Source organism: Rhinatrema bivittatum, chromosome 2, assembly GCF_901001135.1.
Source record: "Rhinatrema bivittatum chromosome 2, aRhiBiv1.1, whole genome shotgun sequence".
Lineage (NCBI taxonomy): Eukaryota > Metazoa > Chordata > Amphibia > Gymnophiona > Rhinatrematidae > Rhinatrema > Rhinatrema bivittatum.
Window position 1 is genome coordinate 271,536,501 of NC_042616.1, and position 26,693 is coordinate 271,563,193.

At 43.8% G+C, this 26,693-nt stretch overlaps 1 long non-coding RNA gene across 1 annotated transcript in view; it reads right to left on the bottom strand.

The window, feature by feature from the left end:
* Positions 1-493: 493 nt before the first annotated feature.
* Positions 494-26,693, bottom strand: part of LOC115084538 — a 92,112-nt gene continuing 65,912 nt past the window's right edge. The window contains exon 2 of the long non-coding RNA XR_003854591.1: positions 494-529. This is a non-coding gene — a long non-coding RNA (uncharacterized LOC115084538). The remainder of the gene's footprint in view (positions 530-26,693) is intronic.

The window sequence follows — 26,693 nt, forward strand, 5'->3', positions numbered from 1 at the left end:
GTGACTACTCATTGTACTAAACAGCAGCACCTCTTGAATTCATTTTACAAATGCATACATGTATTTATTTTTATTTATCGGTTTTTATATACCGTTGTTTGGAACAAGCCTTCACAACGGTTTACAGACGTAACAACTTATTACAAATAACAGAGCTAAAAATTGAAAATTGAAAAATTGAAAACATTATAACAAGTGGGTTACATATATCATTTACACCTTTCAGTTCACAACATATACAGTGTCTCCTCTAACAGATCATCACAAAACAAAACAAAATGTCACAATAGATGACAACACGCAAACACACGAAATAGATCAAGTAAACAATATTTATTTTCAGTACTACAGAAGTAGACCCTCAACCTTTTCCATGAGGGCAGACTTAATGATAATGGCTTGAAGCATGAACTCGCTCTTCCTTTCCAATCACCATTGAAAATGAGGATTGGAATCTTCCTTTTTCCTCATTCTTTTACTTCTGCTACTGCAGCTCTTGCATTCATAGAAGCAGTGTGCATTAGTTTGACTGAAAAGAAGATAAACAATATATAAGAGTTCTTAAATTCCTAACTACCTACATTACCAATATTTAAAATTTTCCTGTAGAGAAAGAGAGCCAGCTGAGTAGTAGAGTTAGGAAATTGTAGCAGAGAAAATATTTATAGAACTATAACCCCCCCCCCCCCCCCCCCATAACATTACTGAAAGTGAGAACACCATGTCCCTTTGGAACAATGTTGCAAAGCCAGAAAAAAAATCCAGTAGCATCTCAAAGAACCTGTGAACATAACTCTGAATAGTTAAAATAACCACACACACACTCTCCCGACCTCTGGCTATCTCCACCACATTACATAGCAACCCTACAATAACCAGTTGACACATATATGACATGCATACATCATGAACTGCACAGTAATGACAATTTTAGAACATGCAACAACTCAATAAAAATTATGCATAAAACAGATAAAGCAGCCATGCTAACATATGAGCATTAAATACAAATAGAGAGCACATGATTTCATACTTGCAGTCACATACTTATATAAAGCTATGCTAGTGACATCCCCCCAGTGGAGGTGCAGGGGAAAGGGCATATGCTGTTAATTGAAAGGACTACAGTGTGAAAAGAGAGGAAGAAAGGCGCACAGTGTCCTGCAGTGTAATATGAGCCATTACCCTGGGGGGATGAGCATGCAGGTGTGCAGGGATGATGTGTGATAAGATTCCTGCTGTAGATCCTATAATTCCTAACATCAGGCTAGGGATTTGAATATGGCAGGAAATGCTAATTTCCTGACCAATTCTTGATCTTACTGTTGAATTGCACTCTAATATCACTTTACAGACAAACAGTAACAGAATCCTAAGGCTCAGAATGCTGATTAAAAAGAGGAATAACTATTAGGAAAATTGAGGCAAGGCATTTAGAAATGTTTTTTGTGAGGCAAGTGGACTCTCACCCCAAATTTTAAGTGTATGGTTGACACCATAGACAACTGCATTTCAAAAAGAAAAATAAATTAAAAGCAAGAGGCTCATTTCTTTTTGCCTCATGTTATTCTACATGGTTCTGAGTTATGTGGTTGAAAAGAAAATGATATAGTATGAATGAGCCTTTTCTAATTGAGGAGAGCTAAACTAAAAACACTTCTAGCCTGGGAGGTCTAAATAGCAAGCAGTAGGTCTAGCAGAGCTATAATCACTATACACAGGCACCTCTTGCAGCCAAAGAGGAGCAGCAGCGTTTTAGAGCAGTGGTGGGGTGGAGTTTTAATCCAGTGACGTGGACTTGGTGGTTCGGAGAGTTTTGTTCTCCACAGGAGGGATGTGGACCCAACGGAAGAGCAGAGGAAGAGATTTGGGTCCCCCAGGACAGTGTGGACTCGAAAGCAGAAGAGGTGGTGAGAAGGTGGAGCCGGCGGCAGAGCAGGACAAGAGCTTTAACAGAGCAGGAAAAGAGCTTTGCTCCTACCCAGGAGGGGTATGAACCCAGAAAGACTGGAGACAAAACTTTGTATCCCCCACCCCAGGAAGGGCAGAGACTCAACAAACCTGGAGCATTGATTTGATGGCCTGCCATTAGGAGACCTGGATTCAACAAATCTCTCCTCCCCACCATATGACTTGTAGCATCCAGCAGTCCAGTTGTATTGCATACCTACCATTGGGTGAGACTTCGAATAACATAGGAAGGAAAAAGGGAGCAGAATAGCTATAATGGAATAAAGGAATACAAAAAGTTCTGTCTGTTGCTTGAAAGAACTAGTTACAGCTGTTTAATAATTTGTAGGAATGTATAGTTGTTTTGTTTAATAAAACCTGCAAATACTGACAGCTGTGTTGACAATCCCACTCAACTGTTTCTGGGTTTTCTTGAGGAGAAGGGAGGAAAATCCCAACTGTTAACACCCTTTTCCTTAGGCAGGGGCACGAGCCAACAGGTACCCAAGAACCAATGGAAACCACACAACTAATATAAATGTTTACATTTATTAGATAGTATGGATAATTTTTGAATAAATAATTATTTGTTAGTCCTGTATTTATTGGTCAATAGCAATATCACCTTGGAAAATTAATTTCTCCTTTGCATATATTTTGCATTAAAGTAAGACATTTTGCTTATTGACGTTATTGCAGTGAATGTGATAAAAACGTCATTTATGCAGATGAATAGATACAAAGTATCCCCTTAAAAAAATCATAATTTGTTCACATGTACTGGTCTTTGAAATTTATTCTGTAGATTGATAAGAAAGTTGAACTATTTTCTGAACAAAGGTTTTTACAGCATTTCTTAAATTCTAAAAATTACCATGTTTAAAAAAATGTATTTTGCTTTGTAGCCTCAGTTTCTGACCCATGTTATAAAATCCAGGGTCACACGTGCCGAGCTGAGCAGCCTGCCTCCGTTCCCTCCAAGGCCACTCTGAAATCGGAGCGGCCTCGGAGGGAACTTTCCTTCCGCCCCCCCTGCAACTTCCCCTCCCTTCCCCTATCTAACCCGCCCCCCAGCCCTAACTAAACCCCCCTGACCTTTACTGAAGAAGTTACGCCTGCCTCTGGCATGCGCCGGCTCTCCATCCCCGGCCCGGAGGCTGTTCCGGAGGCCTCGGTCCCGCCCCCGGGTCAGCGCCCTGCCCATAGCCCCGCCCCCGAACGCCCATTTTTTCAAGCCCCGGGACTTCCCTTAAAATGCCCTTAAACTGCCCCCTTTTCTCGGTCCCGCCCCCAAACGCCCATTTTTTTCAAGCCCCGGGACTTACCCCTGGAATGCTCAGTGCGCGCAGGGGGAGGCAGGGGTAGGTTTTCGGGAGTTGCGCATGTATCTTACGTGCACAACCCTTTGAAAATCTACCCCTGTGTGTTTATGTAGTTATGTATGTTTCTGCTGTAACCTAGCTAGAATTATAAATGTATATATTTATTTATTATTTTTTTATATACTGACATTCGATCTGAGATATCACATCGGTTTACATTCAGGTACTGCAGGTAGGTGGGATACAAATATTTTAAATAAATAAACAAGCAGGGAGAAAAGGGGGCAGTTTAAGGGCATTCCAGGGTGAGATTCAGAACTACACATACAAGTTGCTATTGCTTTTTGATTTTGTTTCAATTATTCTTTTAATTCAATATACATTGCTTTTGTAAGCAGAATATGCTCATACATTTACAAACTTGTCCATACACTTTTACACTTTTGCTAATTAAGCCACAGAAATGAAATTGCACTTTTAATTTTTGGGTGGGAGGTCTGGATTAAGTGGTGGTGGATTAGAGTGAGGTGCTGCAAGATCTGGATGAACTGGTGGACGTGTTGGCGAACTAATGATTTCAAGTATGTGTACAAGTTTTTTCAAAAGTTGAGTATGCACATTCTTTATAAAATACATATCTGGGGGTCACATGATGCAATGTAGGGAACAAGATACACGTCAGCTTTGTTCCCTTGACCTTTCCCCTTATAAGTTTGCAATTTACGTTTTTTTTAATTTAGTATGGGGTTTTTTTGGACAATGAAGCACCCTGACTGAACCTGCATCCTGATACTGAAGAAATCTTGCAACTTGCCTTGTAGTATGTCTATCCATTTGGCATGAAAAGAGAGAGATCCAAAGATACCAAGAAGAAAATAGCTGACAACTGCAATGAAGACCAATCATCCCCCATGTGAGAAACCTTGATGGTAGAAGTTGTCACGGTGGTCATTGCTGCTCTTATTGGAAAATTTGATAAAGTGACCAGCTTGTGATAAATCTTAACAACCAAAATGAGGGACATAACTAAACAGCTTACCGAACTAGAGAAAAAGCAATCTGCTGCAGAGAATCACGTACATTTATTGGAAGAGACTTCTCGAGAGTGACACACAACAAAAGAAGCCATTCTGTCTAAACTTGATCTTATAAATTACTCATTATGCAATAATTTTCGGTTTATCAGATTTTCCAAGTCCCTGTCTGATGCCTCACTAAGGAAAATATTAGAGAGTTGGTTTTTAAACTCATGGACTTTCCTAAGGTTCTCAGAGTGGAGAGAACACACCGTTTAGGCCAACATCACTGCAACTCATCCTCAAGTTATATTAGCAAATTACTAAATTTCCATCATGCAGTCAAGATTCTCCAGGCTTACCGCAAGATGTGTGATATTAAATATGAGGATCATAACATTCTCATTTTCCAGGATTTTTCAGCCAGGCAAAGGGCCTTGGCACCAATTTGTACTCAATTTATGAAAAAGAAGTTGTTCACCATGCTACAACTAGACTTCAGGTCATTTATCAGGGAAAACCTCAATTTTTTTGATTCCGTCACAGATGCTACCTTATTTCTGCAAATTTTAGATACTTGACTGTTATAGACTTGACTTTTTGCTGCTGTTATTGCCAGTTAAAGCAGAGCTTTTTTTAAGATGCAGTTTGTAAATGTATGAGCATATTCTGCTTACAAAAGCAATGTATATTAGGGATGTGAATCGGGCTTCGGACGATTGAAAATATCAGACGATATTTTCAAAATCGTCAGAAATCGGGGGCTCCCCCAAAACGATAGGAAAACCCCACGATATTGATCGTGGGGGTTCTCTTATCGTTTTGGGGCAGGGTGGGAAACACGGCACACAAAAATAACCCCTAAACCCACCCTGACCCTCTAAAACTAAACACTTTGCTTCCCCCACCCTCTCGACCCCCCAAAAACATTTTACAGGTACCTGGTGGTCCAGTGGGGTCCCGGGAGCGATCTCCCACTCCCGGGCCGTCCTCCCGCTCCCGGGCCATCGGCTGCCACTAATCAAAATGGCGCCGATGGCCCTTTGCCCTTACCATGTGACAGGGTATCCGTGCCATTGGCCGGCCCCTGTCACATGGTAGGAGCACTGGATGGCCCGCGCTATTTTTAAAGATGGCGCCGGCCCTAATGGATGGCCAGCGCCATCTTTAAAAAATGGTGCGGGCCATCCAGTGCTCCTACCATGTGACAGGGGCCGGCCAATGGCACGGATACCCTGTCACATGGTAAGGGCAAAGGGCCATCGGCGCCATTTTGATTAGTGGCAGCCAACGGCCCGGGAGTGGGAGATCGCTCCCGGGACCCCCACTGGACCACCAGGTACCTGTATAATGTTTTTGGGGGGTCAGGAGGGTGGGGGAAGCTAAGGGGTTAGTTTTAAAGGGTCGGGGTGGGTTTTTAGTTTATCAACTCGGGTGCAGCTGAAAAACCGCGATCGGGCCCGATGCAAAAAAACCCACATGTGAATCGCAACCGGAATCCGAACCGATTCCGGTTCCGATTCACATCTTTAATGTATATTGAATTAAAAGAATAACTGAAACAAAATCAAAAAGCAATAGCAACTTGTATGTGTAGCTCTGAATCTCACCCTGGAATGCTCCTTGGTTAACATCTTCTTGATGTTTTTTTTCTTCCTATTTGTCTCCCTTGCATTTTCTTTATATTTTGTACTTATTTGATTGCATTATGTAGCCTTTGCATTACAGAAATTGATATCACTGCTCCTTTGAGACGACAGCCATTGATCAGCTTTTATATAATTGGTTTGTGAATCTTTCTGTTTTGTTTTTTTTTTTATATATGTCTGCATGCCTAGTGTCTGTATATATGTACACAGTTACACGTGCATATCTTTACTTTGGTTAGGAAGCCAACACTAATCAATGTAAATGAAGGGGGTGAGATTGTTTCCTATACCTTGACTTCAGCCACAAGAATATAGTATATGCTCCATCAGGCTCACTGTCGTTTATTAGGCCTAGATGTGGGGAAGACTCCTATGGTGAAGATATACACCTGCACTGTGTTGCAAATACTGTGGTACACCTGCTGTGTAGATGGCCAAGGATACACATCAGCTACTTTGTTCCTGACCTCGTAAATAGATCTTCTCAAGAGAGTCTACTAGTATCCTATAGCTTTTCAACATGGAATGCTCATGTACAGTAATATGTACACTCTTGAGGGAGGCCTACTAAGGAACACCTTACTATAGATGTATACTCTGCAGGTGTAGCACCGTCGCTTTTGCACTTTGAATTGATCAGAGAGCTGTTTGCTCCATGGCCATTAAGTGCTGAATTTAAGGAGTGCAGTGAGTATGCATTGTTCTTTCTCATGTAGTTTTCCATTCAAATACAGTGTGCTTTGCAATTATATCAAGAATGGATTGTTTTAATGAAGTGAGTGTTTTGAGATCATCAATTAAAGCATTTTCTTTTTTATAGATTTGCCCTGAGGCAGCCATAAGGTGAAATGTTGGCAATCATCAGCGATTATGAGTTTCACTCCAGAAGCACAATATTGAAGATGTTTTATCTACTAAAAATCAATATTTATGTAAAAATCAAAATAGAAAAAAGAAAAAAAAGATTTATTTTAATGAAATAAATATTCATGAAGGTTTTGGTGGGGTTTTTTTTGACTTGTGATTGACTTGCCGTACAGCATGTTGATGCGGTCATGAGAACAATACATGCCAGGCTCTGAGGTCTTTTCCTCCATTTAAATCAAATATATTCAGCTATATAGAGATATTTTAGATTTAATTTGTGGAGTGGAAGCAATGTTTTCTCAGTATACAGTTTGTAATTCCACTAGCCTGTATTGGTGGGAGTATATTAGTAATGACTGCACCAGATGGCAAAGTAAGAAGCATTGGGATATCATGCAGTCTGGTGAGCAGATCTGAAAGCTACTGCTTGATTGTGACTTGCCAGGCCAAGACAAAACACCATTGCTTGGGACTCAGACATTGTTCCCAGTATCTGTCTTCCAAAGCCAAATAACCCTAGCTTCACTTGTGCAATGCAAACATATAGGGGCGGATTTTAAGAGCCCTGCTCGCCTAAATCCGCCCAAATCCGGGCGGATTTAGGCAAGCAGGGCCCTGCGCGCCGGTGAGCCTATTTTACATAGGCTCACCGGCTCGCGCAGACCCCGGACTCGCGTAAGTCCCGGGGTTCTCCGAGGGGGGCGTGTCGGGGGCGGGCCCGGTCGTCACGGCATTTAGGGGGCGTGTCGGCAGTGTTTTGGGGCGGGTCCGGGGGTGTGGTTACGGCCCGGGGCGGTCCGGGGGCGTGGCCGCGCCCTCCGTACCTGCCCCCAGGTCACGTCCCGGCGCGCAACCGGCCCGCTGGCGCGCGGGGATTTACGTCTCCCTCCGGGAGGCGTAAATCCCCCGACAAAGGTAAGGGGGGGGGGGGTTTAGACAGGGCCGGGCGGGTGGGTTAGGTAGGGGAAGGGAGGGGAAGGTGAGGGGAGGGCGTTAGAGGATTCCCTCCAAGGCCGCTTCGATTTCGGAGCGGCCTTGGAGGGAACAGGGGTAGGCTGTGCGGCTCGGCGCGCACCGGCCTTACGTAATTGATAGCTTTGCGCGCGCCGATCCAGGATTTTAGCGGATATGCGCGGCTCCGCGCGTATCTACTAAAATCCCGCGTACTTTTGTTGGCACCTGAAGCGCCAACAAAAGTACGCCAACGCGCCTTGTTTGAAAATCTACCCCATAGTGTGGGAGTAGAACACCTATAGCTACAGCTTTTAGTGTGTTGCAATGTAGCAGAACGGACAGACATCACAATTACTAATTGTGTGTGTGGTGTCCTGCTTCTGTGGAACACATTGAAAGCATGTGAGTCTTGCCTGCATCATAGACAGCTGTGTACATGATTTGTGGGTATACTATAACGCCAGTAAAGTTAGCACTCTAAACAACTAATGTGCCACATTCAGCCACTTATCCAGCTACATTTTAGCCACATAAGTAATTATCTTCCTATAGTTTAACCTCCCCCTCCCTCCTGGCACCTGATACTCTCCCATTATTTGTGGTTGGGAGAGCATCAATTGGCAAGGAGGAAGTGGTGGTCTGGAGGGGCGTTAGATGATGCCAACTTCTTTTGGGGACGCAGGGATGGAGGGAATAGGGAGTGCAGTTGCCAGAATGGTGCCATCTACTTTCATGTCCACAGGATAAAACGGTTGGGGGAAGGGGGTTGGGGCACTGGGTTGATGATACCTGGGGGAGACAGGAGGCCTGCCAGGACCCCTATTTGATGTTATGTTTCTCTAGCTGGAGCGTTACTTACCCATATATCTGTAGAAGATATCCTGTTAAATAGGCCGTGAGCTAGCCCCACAAAGCCAGATCACTTTAGGCTTACTCTGCCATATTTACACACTGGCCAGTTTAGACCTACAGTTACCTGGCCTTATGTAGCTGCATAAGTTTAGGGTGAATAGATTAAGTGGCACATTTAGCTTGCTAAATATAGGGGACAGGTTCAACAACCAAAGGCAATGCATTGGTGGTAGGAAGTATGAGGAAGGCTGCCTGGTCCCAAGCAACAGCAGGCCTCTTCATTTTCTGCTCTTAGTCAGCGTGGATTCCTATCCTCCACCCCTCCGTGACTCCTCAGTTGTCACATAGCAGGCCATATGACTTTTAAATAGAAGCTACTTTTCAGGATGACACTGTATTGAGGCAGGCATTTTCAAAAGATTGTGCCTTGTCTGTTAGAAAGGGGCAAATTTGAAATTGATACCTGAAAGAGAGCTATTTTGTCTGCTTTCTAGGGCTAAGAATTAAAAAAACAACAACAGTCTCCCTAGCCATTGTTAGTGGGGGTGGGGCTAATTTGATTTGGTTTGCCACAGTCTCATGTGCTGGGGAAACTGAATCTTTTTGGAGCTGGGATCTTCATGAGCCAAAGCCTTGCTGAAACTAAGTGTAATTTTATTTTGTTATTTACCTGTGCTTAATGTAATAGGGCTTTATATTTGCAAGCTTACAGGTGCCTGTACCTCAGCCCCCACTCCCGCAGAGTTATCAGACATCCAGGATTCAAATACCCAGAATTAATTGGATAGCAGTAGGTTTTGGCAGAATAAGACCTGTGACGGATATGCGAAGTGAAAATAACAAAATCAATCAGCTCAAAAAAACCCAGAAAAGGTTCCTAGGAAGTGCAACATAGCTTTCCAATTTTTCTCCCTTCCTGTGACTACAAATGCTCGCAGTTTGGGCAATAAAATCCCAGACCTGCAGGCCTTAATGGTGGAGGCAGACTTGGACGTTGTTGCTGTCACGGAGCCATGGTTCACAGATTCTCATGACTGGGATATGGCCATACCGGTCTATAACTTGTTAAGGAATGACAGAAAGGACAAAAAAGGGGGAGGAGTAGCACTTTATGTCAAAAATAATATCCAAGCAACTGAACTGCAAGGAAAGTGGGGTAAAGAAGAAGCATTATGGGCTGTCCTAAAAAAAAGGGATGATGGTACATCCATTTTTACTGGAGTGGTGTACAGGCCTCCGACTCAAACAGAAGAACTAGACAGAGATCTGATCAAAGACATTATAAAGGTGGGAAAGAAGGGGGAAGTGTTGATTGTTGGTGACTTTAATTTGGCGGTCGTGGACTGGAGAATCCCTTCTGCAGAATCTAACAGAAGTAGTGAGATAGTGGATGCCAAGGGGCTCTGTTCAAGTAAATGGTAATGGAAGCCACGAGGGAGGGAGTTATACTTGACCTAGTGCTCACTAACGGAGATAATGTCTCTAATGTCCGGGTGGGTGCTGCCCAGTTCAGCACCAGTGATCAAACAGTATGGTTTGATATTACAAACAGGAGCCGGAAAAGTGTCACAAAGACCCGAGTTTTGAACTTCAAAAAAACAGACTTTGTAGAAATGGGGAAATAACTGGAGGCAGAACTTGAAGATTGGGAGAAAATGGGAGAGGTGGAACAACAGTGGGCCAAACTAAAAGGGGCAATTACAAAAGCACAAATCTATATAATAAAAAAGTATACAAAAGTAAGAGAAATAAAAATCCAATCTGGCTCACAAAAGAGATGGCTGATGTAATAAAAGCAAAAAAAGCAGCTTTTAAGAAATATAAAGAATCCCAAAAAGTGGAACACAGGGAGGATTATCTGGCAAAACTGAGGAAGATGAAAAAAGTAATCAAGAAAGCAAAAAACCACGCAGAGGAAAGGATTGCCAAGGAGATAAAGTGAGGTGACAAAACATTTTTCAGATATATCAGAGAAAGAAGGTACATAGTGTTGTGCGTCCCGGCCGCGTGGGTGCCACGACTGGGCCTCCTCACCCGACGTTACCTTCCACAAGCGCAGGATTGCCTGTTTCTGCGAACCCCCGATGTCCCCGTCGCTCACCGTGGCCTCCCTTGGCGTCTCTGTCCCTGCAGGCCTCACAGCGGATCTCCCATCGAGGCTCCGCATCTTCGGCTGGCTCGGCCCCGCCCCTAGGCATGCGCTCAGCCGACCTCTCCACTCTTAAAGGAAGCAGCACAGGAAAACCTAGGGAGGCGCCTGCCGATGACACCACTGAGGCTCCATATATAAGGCAGGGCTCAAACCCCTGAACCCTGCCTTGGAAATCGGGTCAACAGGGTTGGTGTGATAGTTTGCCTCTGTTCCAAGTGTCTCCTGTTCCTGTGTCCTTCCCAGGTAGTACCTATCTGGACTGACTTCTGCCTGCCTGACCATTCTCTCGCCTGCCACCTGGAACCAATCACTGCCTGTCTGACCACTCTACTGTCTGCTGCCTGGAACCGACCCTCGCTTGTTGTGACTACGCATGGACTGATTCTGGTATTGACCCCTGCTTTGGCTGACCTCTCTTGGACTGATACTCTGGCTCTGACCCTTGTGCTTCACTTGGACACTCTTCTGGCCCCCGGTGACCATTAGACCAACATACTTGGATAACAACCGCGACCTTCACGTGGCTAGACCTGCAGGCGCTACTTGTCTCAGCCAGAGGACCTCTCTGAACTGTTGCCTTAGAGGTCTCTGGAGCTTCTGGTTCAGGTCTAGCACACCCACTCTGCATCAGCCGTGCACCTTTGCTTGTGGTGGGCACACCTCTCTGATACCTCTCCGGGAGCCCACCGGAGGCCCACCTAAGTCCAAGCGGTCTGGCTGACCTGCAGAAACCCCGGACTGTTATTGGTGAAGCTCCAGCTAGCCTCTTTCTCCTTGTGTGCTCCGCCTCCTGGTGGCAGGTGCTCTCTGGGTCTGACTAGAGGGCCGTACCAACCCTGCACCAGGCCAAGGGTCCAAATCCAGCACAACACATAGTGGTATAGTGAAATTGAAAGGGGATAAGGATCAATGGGTGGAGAGAGATGATGAATTAGCAGAAATATTAAACAAATACTTCAGTTTAGTGTTCACTAAGGAAGACCCTGGAGAAGGACCGTCACTTGTCATCAAAACTGTAGAAAGGGGTGGAGTAGATGAAACTCCATTTACAGAAGATAATGTATGGGAAGAGCTAAGAAAACTGAAAGTGGACAAAGCCATGGGACCTGATGAGGTTCACCCCAGAATACTGAGGGAACTCAGAGATGTGCTGGCGGGTCCACTGTGTGACCTGTTCAATAGATTCCTGGAAAAGGGTGTAGTGCCTAGTAACTAGAGAAGAGCGATAGTGGGCCCGCTTCACAAGAGTGGGAGCAGAGAAGAGGCTGGAAACTACAGGCCGGTTAGCATTAACTCGGTGGTGGGAAAATTAATGGAGACACTGCTGAAGGAAAGGATAGTGAACTATCTATAATCCAGTGGGTTGCTCAATCAGAAGCAGCATGGATTCACCAGGAAAAGGTCCTGTCAGACTAACCTAATTGATTTCTTTGATTGGGTGACTAGAGAACTGGATCAGGGAAGAACGCTCAATGTAGTTTACTTGGATTTTAGTAAAGCTTTTAATACGGTCCCACATCAAAGACTTATTAACAAAATGAGAAGCTTGGGAGTCAGCTCCAAGGTGTTGGTGTGGATTACAAACTGATTGATGGATAGAAGACAACGGGTGATGGTAAATGGAACCTACTCTGAAGAGAGAATGGTGTTAAGTGGAGTGCCACAGGGATTGGTGTTGGGACCGGTTCTGTTCAACATCTTCGTGAGCGACATTGCAGAAGGGATAGAAGGTAAAATTTGTCTATTTGCGGATGATACTAAGATATGTAACAGAGTGAATACGTCGGAAGGAGTACAGAGAATGAGACGGGATTTAAGGAAGCTGGAAGAGTGGTCAAAGATATGGCAGCTGGGATTCAATGCCAAGAAATGCAGAGTCATGCATCTGGGGTGTGGTAATCTGAAAGAACTATATGGGTTGGGTGGTGAAGGGCTGATGTGCACAGAGCAGGAGAGAGACCTTGGGGTGATAGTGTCTAATGACCTGAAGTCGACAAAGCAGTGTGACTGTTGCGACCGTCACTGCCTGACATCTCCACTCCGCCCTTCTTACCTCTTTGGTGACTTCCTCCTGGGTTGATGGAAGTTTGGCTGCCGCGGCATCATCTTGCCAGTCTCCTCCAGTGTTCCCGGACCGGCTAGATGCTGCCTTCCGCCATGTTCTCCTGAGGCCTAAGGGCATGCATGCGGCCCCGACTCAAGTACCAGCAGTGGCGCAAACCTCAGGAGCGTCCCCCTGAGATGACATCATCTTCGGACATTTAAAGGTCTTTCATTTCGCTAACTAATCGAGTTAGCAAAGGGATTCATACCTAGCTGCCTCCAGGTATCACTGCGGATGGGATTCTCTTTCCACATACCTTGCTACTCTACCTCCTCGGACTTTACCAGGGGTACCCGCTCCTCGGGGGCCTCGCTTTCTCTTTTACTTTTCAGGTCGCAGTCTGGAACCGGTACTTGCTCCTCGAGGGCCCACATTCCCGGACCTGCTACTGAATATAACTTCTGCCAGGAAGTCACCGCTGCCTACAACACACCAGTGAGTTACCATCTCTCTCTCAGAGCTTTCCCTGGAACCAGGTACTCGCTCCGAGGGCCTACTTCATTCCAGCTCCTGGGCTGTTCTAAGAGACTACACTGTGAGTGTTACCATCAAGGTTCTGTTCCTGAACTCTGCATACTCACTGTCTCAGTTTCTCTACAGCTCAGCCTTCCTGGGATCACTGTTCCAGTGCCTGAGGGACTACAGCCCAGCCGGGCTCTTCCAGCTCACTACTGCCACCTCTAGTGGTTCTCAAGAACTGTTTAATACGAGAATTTGTGTGTGTTTGTCTCCCAACTCTGAGCCTGACCGGTGGTCCCTCTTGGGATCTTCCCCAGTGGACGTGGTCATCTGCCACCGGCCCAAGGATCCACCCACAACTATCACGAATAATAACAGTGACACAGTGATAGCCAAAGCCAGAAGAATGCTAGGCTGCATAGAGAGAATAATATTTAGTAAGAAAAGGGAAGTGATAATCCCCTTGTACAGGTCCTTGGTGAGGCCTCACCTGGAGTACTGTGCAATTCTGGAGACCGTATCTCAAAGGGGACCGAGACAGGATGGGGGCAGTCCATAGAAGGGTAACCAAAATGGTGGGTGGTCTCCATCGAATGACTTATGAGGAAAGGTTGAAAAACCTGAATATGTATACCCTGGAGAAGAGGAGGAGCAGGGGTGATATGATACAGACCTTCAGATACTTGAAAGGTTTTAATGATACATGGTTGTCAACAAACCTTTTCCATTGGAAACAAATTAGTAGATCTAGGGGTCACGATATGAAACTCCAGGGAGGAAGACTTACAACCAATGTCAGGAAATATTTCTTCACGGAGAGGGTGATGGATGCCTGGAATGCCCTTCTGGAGGAAGTGGTGAAGACTAAAACTGTGAAGGATTTCAAAAGGGGCATGGGATAAACACTGTGGATCCCTAAAGGCTAGAGGATGGGAATAAATAAAAAAGCTTAAATCAGCATGGAGTGGCAGTTACTACCCTTAACAGAAACATGGGGTAATCTGCACGGAGCAGCAGTTACTACCTTGGGAAAATTGCTGGGCAGACTAGATGGACCATTTTGGTCTTTTTCTGCTGTTATTATTATGTTATTAGCTGTACCCAGCCACGCGTTGCTGTGGCTCAGTCTGGTTAAATGGAAAAGAAAGAAAAGAGAAAGCGCACGTTTCTAATATGTTTAAGCAAGCTGTTCTCTGTTCAGCTCTTTGCGCTTTGGCTGCTCAGGCTGCAGCTGCTTGTGATCTCTTCACAACCGCTGTTCCTGTGCCAGGCCTCTCATCTAGTGGAATCTGTTACTGCTATGTTAGTACAATACTACTGAGTCTCTCTGCTCTAAGGGATCTGGTACTTGCTCCTGGAGGGCCTGCTCTCCCTGTCTCGGAGCTTCTCCTAATTCTACCTGGGACTCTGAATGCTTCTCATTGTGTACTCATAACTCTCAGTCTCTTTCTACTACAACATCCGAGCAGAGGATTCGCTGTTCCAGTGTTCTGTGGGAAACCTGCCCAGCCGGGCTCAACATCCACTACTCACTACTGCCACTTCTGGTGGTTCCCATAACTGTATAATAAAAGATTCAAATCTGTGTTTGTGTGTCCAGAGTCTAGCCTGACACTGTGGTCCCTCACGGGACTGCCCACCGTGGGCGTGGTCAGCTGCCACAGTGTCCAAGGATCCACCCAAACATGAATAACCGTAACAAAATGATAGAGCAGCCATTCGAGAGAGGGAGATCCAATGACAAAGTTGGTGGACAAGTGGGTCCAGGGTTCAGTGGGTGCTGGCAATGGCTGTAACAGCCCACAGGATCATCCTGACAGGGATTAATGCTGTGCACAGGTGGGACAAGAGTCCACATAGACTCGGATATCACGTTGCATCTGTGGCCACCAATAGTATTGTTGGAGAAGGGCGAGCGCCTGGGCCCGACCAGTTTGTGGGACCATTTTAATACCTTTTTGTGGAGTCTGCATGGGAGGACTCTCTTACTTGGAGGGACAGTCAAGGAGGCAGACAGGAAGACTCTAGCTGGATCAATAATGTGCTTAAGTAGTTCTGGAATGTCTTCCGGCTGGAAGACGAGGGAAAGGGCATCCGCCCAAGCATTCTTGAGTGCCAGACGATACCTTAGCTTAAAATCGAATTGGGCAAAGTAAAGAGACCAGTGGGCTTGTCGAGGGTTCAAACATTGGGCATGTTGAAGGTGCTCCAAGTTTTTATGATCAGTGTAGAATGTTATCCAGAGTTGAGCACCCTCCAGCCAGTGGCATCACTCTTTTAGGGCTAACTTGGATTGCAAGGAGTTCCTTATTGCCTATTTCATAATTTCATTTGGTGGAGGAGAATTTCCTCGAGAAGAAGGAACATGGATACAGGATGCTCTTGGAGGAGTGTTGACTTAAAATGGCTTCTACTCCCACCTAGGAGGCATCCAGGGGTGAGTAGGATCCGGATGGTGCAGGCAGGGCTCTTTAAGGAAGGCATCCTTTTGGTCTTGAAAAGCCATCTAGGCCTTTGGTGGCCAGACCTTGACATTAGCCCCTTTTCATGTGAGAGCAGAAAGGGGAGAAGTAATCTTGGAATAATTAGCAATGAAATATCTATAATAGTTGATGAAGCCCAGGAACCTTTGTAAGGCCCACAACCAAGTAGGCTGGGGCCCACCTCTGATACTTTTGAGTTTGTTGGGATCCATGGAGAAGCCTTTACTGGAGACAATGTATCCTAGGAAGGGAAAGCTTTCCTTCTCGAATAGACACTTCTCTAGTTTAGCATATAGCCGATTACCGCTGAGGCGTTGAAAGACTTGACAGACATCCCAGCGATGAGAGAGGAGATCTTTGGAAAAAATGAGGATGTCATCAACAGCTCAATTGCACAGTCAAACTCCCTGTGAGAGGGCAGATGCTCTGATTTTTTTCTTAGAGAAAACGTCCGAGAAATCCGCGTATGGTGGCAGAACACCGGGAACCGTAACTGCCAAAGAGAGGCATGGAGAGAACTCCATTTTTCCTAGACAGGAGTTGTGGCAATTGGGATCCCATTTGGAAAGCTGCAGCGAGGTCTAGTCAAACTGCAGAGAATGGAGCTGGAGCCATAGTAGCCCCATGGGGTGAATTGCTTTGTCGATGACATGGAATGCAATCTGCTGGACATGTAATGTGCCAGCAGGTACCATTGTAAGAGTAATTCTCATTGGTAACAGGTCTCCATAAAGGCAGGAAATTACCAGTGGAATCTTCTTGGGGATGGTTGGAATATGCAGATTGTCCACCAGGGCCTTCAAAAGGAAGTTCCCACCGGCACCAGAGTCCAGGAAGGCCAAGATGGGGAAGCTCAAGTCCTCTGTGGTGATGGTTACAGAAGCGTCAGTTAGGGAGCCGGAGTCATAAAGCCTAGGTCAGCCTCCCACTGGACCCTAAGCACAGAAGTTTCCTCAGTTGAGTTGGACACTGCACAATATGGTGACCTGCTACGCCACAGAAGAGGCATAATCCGGCCTGACGATACCGTAGGCACTCTTCTGGCAATAGGCATCCACATCCCAGCTGCATTGGTTCCTCCGTGGGCACTTGACCTGCAAGGAGAGCAGAACTCCTGAGCTTGCTCCTGGAGATGGTGATCTATCCTGCCAGCCAAGTCAATGCGGGTCTCCAAGGATTCCGGGAGGTCCTAAGTTGCCAGCTTGTCCTTGATTTGGGAGGAGAGTCTCTTGAGGAAAATGGGATGTAGGCAGTCCTCCCTCCAAATGAGCTCCATTCAGAATTCAATTGAATAATTCGTTAGGGACCAGTTCCCCTGGCATATGTGAAGATGATCTGTGCTGGATGCAGCCTGGTGGCCAGGCTCAAAGATGTTCTGGAATGTAGAGACAAATTGCTAGAGATCCTGAAGAATTGTGTCCGAGTGTTCCCAGAACGGTGATGCCCAGGCTAAGGCCTTACCATCCAGACAAGAAAGAATGAAAGTGGTCTTAGTGACTTCCTCTGGGAAAAGAGCTGGCTGGAGCAAGAAGTGCATGTAGCATTGATTAATAAAACTCTGATATTGCTTTGGGTCCCCAGCTTAATGGGAAGGCACCAGCAGGGGAATAGAAGGGCAACTGGGAGCTGCAGGCATCATCAGTGGCAGCAGCGGCACAACGGGAATTGCCATAGAATCCAGCCGGGCATTGAGATTTATTTATTTTTTATTTATTTAATTCTTTTATATACCGACCTTCATGACTATTGTCATATCAAATCGGTTTACATGGAACTTGCTCCATGGAAGCTGCCAGAGCCTCAAGGAAGTGCTGCTGCTCCTGGATCTTGTGGGCTAAGCCTGGAATAGCCTGAAGAGTGGTGGCCTCCGCCAGGTCCATGGCCTTGGCAATCTGTTGGAAACATGGACCCTTAGGCCAAGGTGGAATTGGAGCAACCTGCAGGGAGGAGCTCTGCAAATGCCTACTATCAGCAGGCAGAGCTGGTGGGTGCAGAGGCCCAACAGGAACTTCACCAATACAGTCCTCGTTCCCCTTAGGTTGAGCCCTTGGGTACCGGGACTGGCTGGACTTAGGTGCGGGCCTCCGTGGAGGTGAAGATATACACTGGCTAGATGAAGCCGGCCAGCACAGCAGGAAGAGAAATGGAGCAGGCCGCAATCTGGACAGGCGACAAGCAGCAGGGTCAGAACAAGGTAGAGGTCAGAGGCAACGGAGGTCAGGCAGCATCAGGATCTGGTCCAAGAAGACAAACAAGGGGTAAGGCATGGTCCACAGGAACATGGCAGGGCACTGATAACAGATGAGGTGGAGACTGTTCACAGATGAAGGGATCCAGAGATGACCAGGACACCGGAATGAGGAAGGAAATCATGAACTCAGGAACCATAGCGAAGACAGAACGCAAGATCAGGAAACAGGAAAGCAGGCAACGCACTACTCCTGAGAGTCAACCTATTGTTAAGAACCTGGAGGAGCATCTGGAGCAGCCTTATATGTGATCCAGCCAGTGATATCATCAGAGGGCACAGCCTGACCATTCCTGCCACTGGTCCTTTAAATTTGGAGGAAATCGGCCGTACGCGTGTCTAGAGAAGTGGAGGAGATACTTTCCGGGAGGTTGGCCCAGGCCCTGATGTCCCTGTGGTGTCCTGCTGTGCTGAGGAGAGGACAACTGGAGCAGTGCAGCATGGCTTCTTGCCACGCTCCGAGAAGGAGGCCTTGCGAGGGCCATCAGAAGCAGCATCAGATGACCATGCAACCATGGCCAGCTGGCCACTGAATGAGTCTGCGGTCCACCAAACATGTACCCTACAATGGATTTATTAGTAGTCTGTAACAGCCATCATGCATGAGTGACATTTTAAAATATTTTAATTCTATTAATTCAAGCACTTGCTAACATTAAAAATGCCTTATTAACTGTATTAATTTTATATTTATTGCAGTTTATAAATACACATCATCATGTAAAAAGTAAATAAAGAACTCTTAACAGAAACATAAGATCCAATCACATAATAAAACAAATATATACTTGTATGAATCTTTTTTCAAAAAATGCATAAAACTACAATAAAACAGCAATAATCATAATCATAAAAAGTTTTGCAACATATTTTTTTAACAGAACTAGCAATCTCAATCAGTGAAACACTGGTTTAAATCAAAAGATTTAAACAAAATGATCAGTGTAATCATGTTTTTTTCTGCTCCACTTCATTTCTTCCTCGAACAACAAATACATTTAATGAGCGGAAAAGACCTCAGCACTGGAGGAAAATTCAGCAAACTGAATCCTACCCAATAGGGGCAGTCATGGGTCTAGAAAAACCTCTGCTTTTATTTAAATTTTTTCTTTTTAGATTTATTTATAAATTTATTTAAAAAAAAAAAAAGCAGAATTTAGCCCAGAATTAATCCAACTCATTTTACCTTAGCCATAGATGTATTTTATGGAGCATATCACCTAATGCTTATATAGTCTGAAAATGGATAGGCTTTAGATTTAATCCACAGTCCAAATGATTACACTTATCTTTTATTGCTTTCTCTTTGCGGGACCTTGGATTTCAGCTACCGTTTTCACTATAATGAATAGAGATGTGTATCGTGTGATCGATCGTCTTAACGATCGATTTCGGCTGGGGGGGGGAGGGAATCGGATCGTCGCGGTTTTGTTTTTATAAATATTGTGTAAATCGTAAATCGGGGGAGGGCGGGAAAACCGGCACACTAAAACATGTTTTAGTGTGCCGGTTTTCCAGCCCTCCCCCTTCCCCCGATTTACGATTTTTGATGATAAATCGGGGGAATTCCTATAAAATATCACCTCTAATGATTTTTGACGATTTAAAATATATCGGACGATATTTTAAATCGTCAAAAAACGATTCACATCCCTAATAATGAATGTCAACGTTGGCAACATTTCACAATAAGTGTGTCAGGGCATAATTATTTCAGTACTAGTCCATTCAAGTTACGTTGATATTGATGCCTTTTTTTAAATGCTTTGAATTGTCTCCATATGTTTCTTTCAACTTTGCAGGCAAAAATTTCAAATTCTGGTGTCACCTCAGTGACAGCAAAACAAATTTCCTTCACTGTGAAGTAACACAAACCCCTGCAAAAAAAGAAAATATATAAATAAATACCTAGAAACTTACCATACCATAACAGCAGTAACTCTCAGGACTCAAACATCAGCAACCTTATCTATGAAAAGGCAGCAAGGCATACATTAAACCAGGCCCTAGAACACTAATATACTATCTAATGGGCAAACAGAACAAACCAGACTGCCACAAATCCCTACAGAGAAACTACACGCTAGCCAAAATACTGCATCTCTGTCACTCATGCACAGCACAGACAGAGCCTTACCTAATACAGATTAAGGGACAACAAATTAAAAACAAACATGCAGACAAAACTGAAATGGAAAGCCTGAGAAACCAGACTGTGAACACAACTTTAAAATCTTCAAGGTAGACCGCAACAGTTGGAGACGGTAAGATGGAGGCAGTTCTGTTGCCTGGTTGTCCAGAGCGTGGAAGGCAAATGAATATATGCAGTAAAGGAAAAGACTTAGACACGAAAAGCCAACTATAAATCCATTAACTGCAGATTTCACCTGCATCACCTGTGGTCTCATATCACATCATTGGACATATAAACTTAGTCAAAGGGAGTCAAACTACCTACAGTCTAGTGAGTTGCAGGATCCTAGGCAGCATGGTTTTGCCAGAGGCAGATTGTTTCAAATAAATCAAATTGATATTTTTGATTGGGTGAGTAGAGAATTAGACCAAGGGGGGTATGTGCTAGATCGGGTTTACTTTTGATACTGTCTCACAAAGGAGGCTCATGAATAAACTGAGCAACTTGGGGTTAGGTTCCAAGGTGGAGGACTGGATTAGAAATTGGTTGAGCTATAGATGACAGGGTAGTGGTAAATGGAATTCATTCTGCGTAAAGAAAGATTAGTGGAGTGCTTTAGGGTTCAGTCTGTGAGCTGATTCTATTCAATAAAATTTGTAAACAATACTGCAAAGGTATTAGAAGGAAAATCTTCTCTTTTTGTGGATGACACTAAGATCTGCAACAGAATGGACACACCTGAGGTAGTAGACAGAGTGCAAAATGACCTAAAAATCTTTGAGGAATAGTCAAAGACCTGGCAGTTAAGATTCAATGCAAAAAAATTCATAGCCATGCATTTGGGGTGCAGAAATTCAAAAGAGCTGTACATAAGGGGGGAGAGATGCTGATGTGCCTGATCAGGAGAGTGACCTTTGGGGTGATAGTGTCTGATGATCTCAAGGTGTCAAAATAGTGGGACAAGGTGATGGCAAGAACCAGAGAGATGCAAGGCTGCATAGACACATAACTAATAGAAAAAGGAGGTGATAATGTCCCTGTACGGTTTGTTAGTGAGGCCCCAATCAAAGTACTGTTTTCAGTTCTGAAGAATGTATCTCAAAAAAGGATTGAGATGAAGGCAGTCCAGAGAAAGGCAACCAAAGTGATGTTAGGTCTGATCTGCACCAAAAGCCATGAAATGAGGACTGAGGACCTGAATTGTTACTGCAAAAATAATAATAGTGTTAAGAGCACTGCTGTAAAGTGGTACCAAGTACGAAAAAAATAAATTTGTTATTTATTTCAGGTTCTTTTTTCTGTTAATCCATTTCATTATTCCAGCATTATTAGGCAGAGTGACATAAAATTGCATTGTATTTAGTTTAGTGTCTGGTTCTTGCTACCTATACACATATACCATCCTTCTATCTACAAGGGAGAATATATTCTTTTGTTTATGCATCCTAGCCCTGCCTTCCTACATGTGGGAGATGCTTTGGCAGGGCAAGATTACCCATTACTTAAATCACACTGCAGAGGGGATGGGTTGCAAGGAAAGGTGGAAGGGCCTTTATTATTTCATTGAATCCAGGTTCTCTCAGGTTCACAGAATTACATCTGGACAGGCGACAAGCAGCAGGGTTGGAACGAGGCAGAGGTCAGAGGCAGATGGAGGCCCGGACAACATCGGGATCCAGTCCAAGGTCAAGGAAGAAGATCAGGCCAAGAAGACGAAACAAAAATGAATAAGGCATGGTCCACAGGAACATGGCAGCGCACCATTAACATCTATCTCCTTGGCACTGTGACAGGCGAGGAGCTACTGTGTTAGCCCGAGGGGAAAGGGTCGCAATATACAAGAAAGTCACAATACATGTGATAAAAATTACCTGCATAAATTAACAGAGTCAAGGTTTAGCTGAATCACTGCATGAATGCTTGCCAAAGTCGGGCGATGGCTGCAACTACATAGGCACCACTTCCTCAGCTTCTAAGTCATCTGTTCACGGACCTGCACTTTTTGGTGTTACTGCAATGACTAGCCAGTGGGCCATCCCAGTTATTCCCCCACTACTTGCTTGCCAAATATACAAAAGAATCTTCCACATGGCACCAGCAAGATAGGGGAGACATGGAAGATGAGAGAGAGAGAGAGAGAGAAAGAGAGAGAGTGTCAGAGAAGATATACTCAAATATAACCAAACTGGTGACTGTAACACAGAAATAGATATTAAACCACGAGAATAAAGAAGATATTCAGAGGATTTTAAAAAGAACCTCATATACTAGGAGCGGTATATATTAGCTTAATACTGTTTCAAGATTATTTATACATGTGAACTGGAATGTAAACCGTTACACTTCGCTCATGCATTTTAAACTATTGTATGCCATACTCAAAAAAGTTTTTAAAAATAATTTTTGAAATAATGCATTTAAAAATCAAGAGTAGCAAGAGCTTGCAACACTTATCTTGATGACAATTATCAAAAAAAAAAAATAAATATGAGAGTCCTTTCAATATTTTGAAAAACAGTGAACTGCACTGCCCAGCACACAGTGTGTTTTGTTTCTTCTTCAGGGGCGACAGTGAAATACAGATTCTCTATTTTATTACTTGAATTAAATCCATAGAAATCTTTCCTAAAATACTGTGCATCTTCAGCAAAATGGCATACACATAATAGTTTTATTCCTTTATTTGCATGTTAAGGCACACAGATCTTTGCAAGCTCTTGCAAATGTGTCTTAGGATCACTTTAACATGCCAGGTAAAACCTTCCTGCATAGCATGCCATTTTAGCATGGACACGAAGGCCTTACCATACATAGTACAGTTTACTATGTAGGATTCTAAATCAACTTAAGTATTTAGGCTTATATATTTCTGGGGATATCAAATTTATGATTTGACTATGAAGCCTAAGCTTACCATAGAAAACATTTAACAGTTACCTACAGGATGGAAAAACTTACCTCTATTCCTATCTGGGTAGTGTGCACTGGTAAAAATGGTGATCCTATCTAAAATCCCATATCTCATACAGATTATTCCATGTTGGATTAAAAGAAAGGATGTACATTTATTTACATCTGCATTCATCAAATTTATTTGGCAAGCTAAGGGGGCTAGAATTCATTTCAACAAATTGGTAAAAAAAAATCACCAGTTGGGTGGCTTTAAGCTGCCAGATTTGCATTTATATAATGTAGCATGTTAATTCTGTTTTAATAGCAAATGGATTTCAAGAGATTATACATTTTCCACTCCAAGAGTTGAGAAAATTACTAAAACCCACTTGAAATTAGCATTTTACATTTGAATGACTTTAAGATACCTGGAAAATACAAAAAAACAGTTTGATATGCCTTACAGTTCTGGCATGAAGATGGATTTGTAGCTCTGATATAGCAGATGGAATTGTAGTCTTCATGGATCGCCATGTCTCTCCTTATAGACAGTGACTTTTACCTGAATTTAGAGCAGATGTAGGCAACTCCAATCTTTGGGTGCCACAAACAGGCCTGGTTTACAGGATATTCACAATGAATATGTATGAGATAGATTTGCATGCACTGCCTCCACTATATGCAAATTTATGTCATACATATTCATTGTGGATATCCTGAAAACCACATCTTTTGTGATATTTGAGGCCCAGAGTTGCCTGCCCATGATTTAGAGATTCAATATTTCAAATTTGTGAAACTTATAGAATTAAAAATATTGGAATTTGAGCAGATTAGACTAAACTGGGAGATATTCAACCCTCAGTTAACTGGATTTGTCTAAGTTGGACACAATTTTGAGTATGGACCAAATGAAATAGCATCCAAAATGTATAAAAACAAATATATTAAATAAATTAAATGTATCCAAAATAATTAATAAAACAATAGCATACAAAAGTATATTTATTACAAAAACAATAAAATGAAATAATTGTAGGTACAGTAATACAATATTAAACATAGATAAAAAATTACACTAGCTGCTGATTCAAAAACTGCTGATTGACATAAGGGTTATAAAGAGTCTAGAAAAGATACGATGTGACCATATGTCAGCCATCACATCAGCATCAGGGATTTAGTGAACTCAACTTGAGAAAAGCTGTGGTAAACACCATAAATTGCCAAGGATTTCACCTCTAAATATTCATTCATGCTTATTAATGATCTTAAAATCTCTACAAAAAGTACCTCATAGAAAACTCAAGGCCCAGTTTCTAGATACAATGCAAACCACATAAACATCCTTCCTTCTACAGAATCTTCTGTCTAAAATGCAAAATAGCTGACTATATGAAGGGACTTATTTACCTTTGGATGAACATCTCTCATCCTTTTCGTAAATGGGTCACTTTTGATACATCATTATCACACGACTCTTCTGGTAATGAACCATGCATAGAAGAACAACAACAACATCTTCAGCCTGCTATTCTGTCATCTGTTTCTACATCCTCTTCTTTTTTAGACTCTTGTCAGAGGGCCCCTCGCTAGGGATGTGAATCGTGTGATTGATCATCTTAACGATCGATTTTGGCTGGGGGGGGGGGGGAGGGAAATCTGATCGTCATGGTTTTTTTTGTTAAAAAATCGTCAAATCATAAATTGGCGGAAAACCCAGCACACCAAAACAACCCTAAAACCCACCCGACCCTTTAAAACAAATCCCCCACCCTCCCGAACCCCCCCAAAATGTTTTAAATTACCTGGGGTCCAGTGGGGGTCGTATGACATAGTGAGGGAAAAGGTAGCGCCGGCGCCATTTTGAATATTGGCAATCCGGCCCGAGTGCAGGAGGTCGCTCCCGGACCCCTGCTGGACTTTTGGCAAGTCTTGTGGGGGTCAGGAGGCCCCCCCAAGCTGGCCAAAAGTCCCTGGGGGTCCAGCGGTGGTCCGGGAGCGATCTCCTGCACTCGTGACGTCGGGTGACAGGAACCAAAATGGCGCCGGCGCTACCTTTGCCCTGTCATATGGTAAGGGCAAAGGGCCACCGGCGCCATTTCTATTAACGCAGCCATGGCCCGAGAGCGGGAGATTGCGCCGGGCCCACCCCCCACTGGACCCCAGGTAATTTAAAACATTTGGGGGGGTTCGGGAGGGTGGAGGATTTGTTTTAAAGGGTCGGGGTGGGTTTTAGGGTTGTTTTGGTGTGCCGGTTTTCCCGCCCTCCCCCTATTTATGATTTTTTGACGATAAATCGGGGGAATTGCTATTGTATCGCTGCTCTAACGATTTTTGACAATTTAAAATATATCTGACGATTGTTTTAAATCGTCAAAAAATGATTCACATCCCTACCCCTCGCCAAGCCTCCATGAAACCCTGCGGGGGGGGGGGGGGGGAAAGGGGGTCCCGATATGCGCCTCCATCATGACCATACCGTGTAACCCTCTCTCAAACTCAGCGCAACTGGATATTGGCAGACCTTGCATGTTTTCACTTCAGGGTTCACAGCTTGTGAACCCTGAAGAATCATTGATTTTCAATTTATCCTTATGGAGGTTGATGGAGACAAACTCAGATGCTACAGCCTGGTTATCCTTTGTATCTTCTATTAATGTTGATTTTTTTTTTTTTTTACTATTCATGCTTACAATGTTTCTCCCATGTACTTAAAATAAAGCATTTTTTCTCTCAGCATCCCCCTACCCCTGATATGTCTTATGTTGTTCCCAAATTCTCTTGGTCTCCACCTTGCCTGCCTGGCCCCCTCATCCTTTAATTATGGCTTTCAAAAAACTGCTTTTGCGAAAAACTGTCACCTTGGTGTAAGTACAATAATTTATCTCGAATTGAATGGAAAGCCCATAAATCATTATCCTCTGACCCTACAATCATCATTCAACCAGCAGATAAAGGGAGTGGCACAGTTATTCTTTACAAGACCCATTACATCACTGACGTCCTCCGCCAACTAGCTGACACATTTCTATAAACTTCTCTCTCAAGACCCTACTGCAGAGTTACATGCTCTTATTGTTTCTTTAATTCAGGAGGGCATTGACTGAAAATTTCTTACTTCTCGAGAGGCTCGCTTCTTGATAGAAGAACATTCAATCATTCTGATGTTTTACATGTTACCTAAAATTCATAAAAGGTTTCACAAATCCCCAGGCTGCCCTATAGTTGTTGGTATTGGCTCCATATTGGCACCCCTGTTGACTTTTGCTGAGAAGTTTTTACAACCATTCATTACTACCTGCTTATCTTATATTAGGGATTCAGCACATTTCATTACACGGTTACATCAAACTCCACTTCCCACTCATGATTTTTACTTAGTGATGCTTGACATTGAGGCTTTTTAGACTAATATTCCTCAGGAGCAAGCCTTACATGTTATCAAATCTTTTCTTAATCAACATAACCAGCCGACATGTGTCCCTATTAATTTTATTTAGCATCTTGCCAGAATTGCACTGATATCCAATTTCTTTATTTTTCAGGACACCATTTACCAAAAGATTAAGGGCACAGCCATGGGTACCACTAGGGTGCCAGATTTAGCA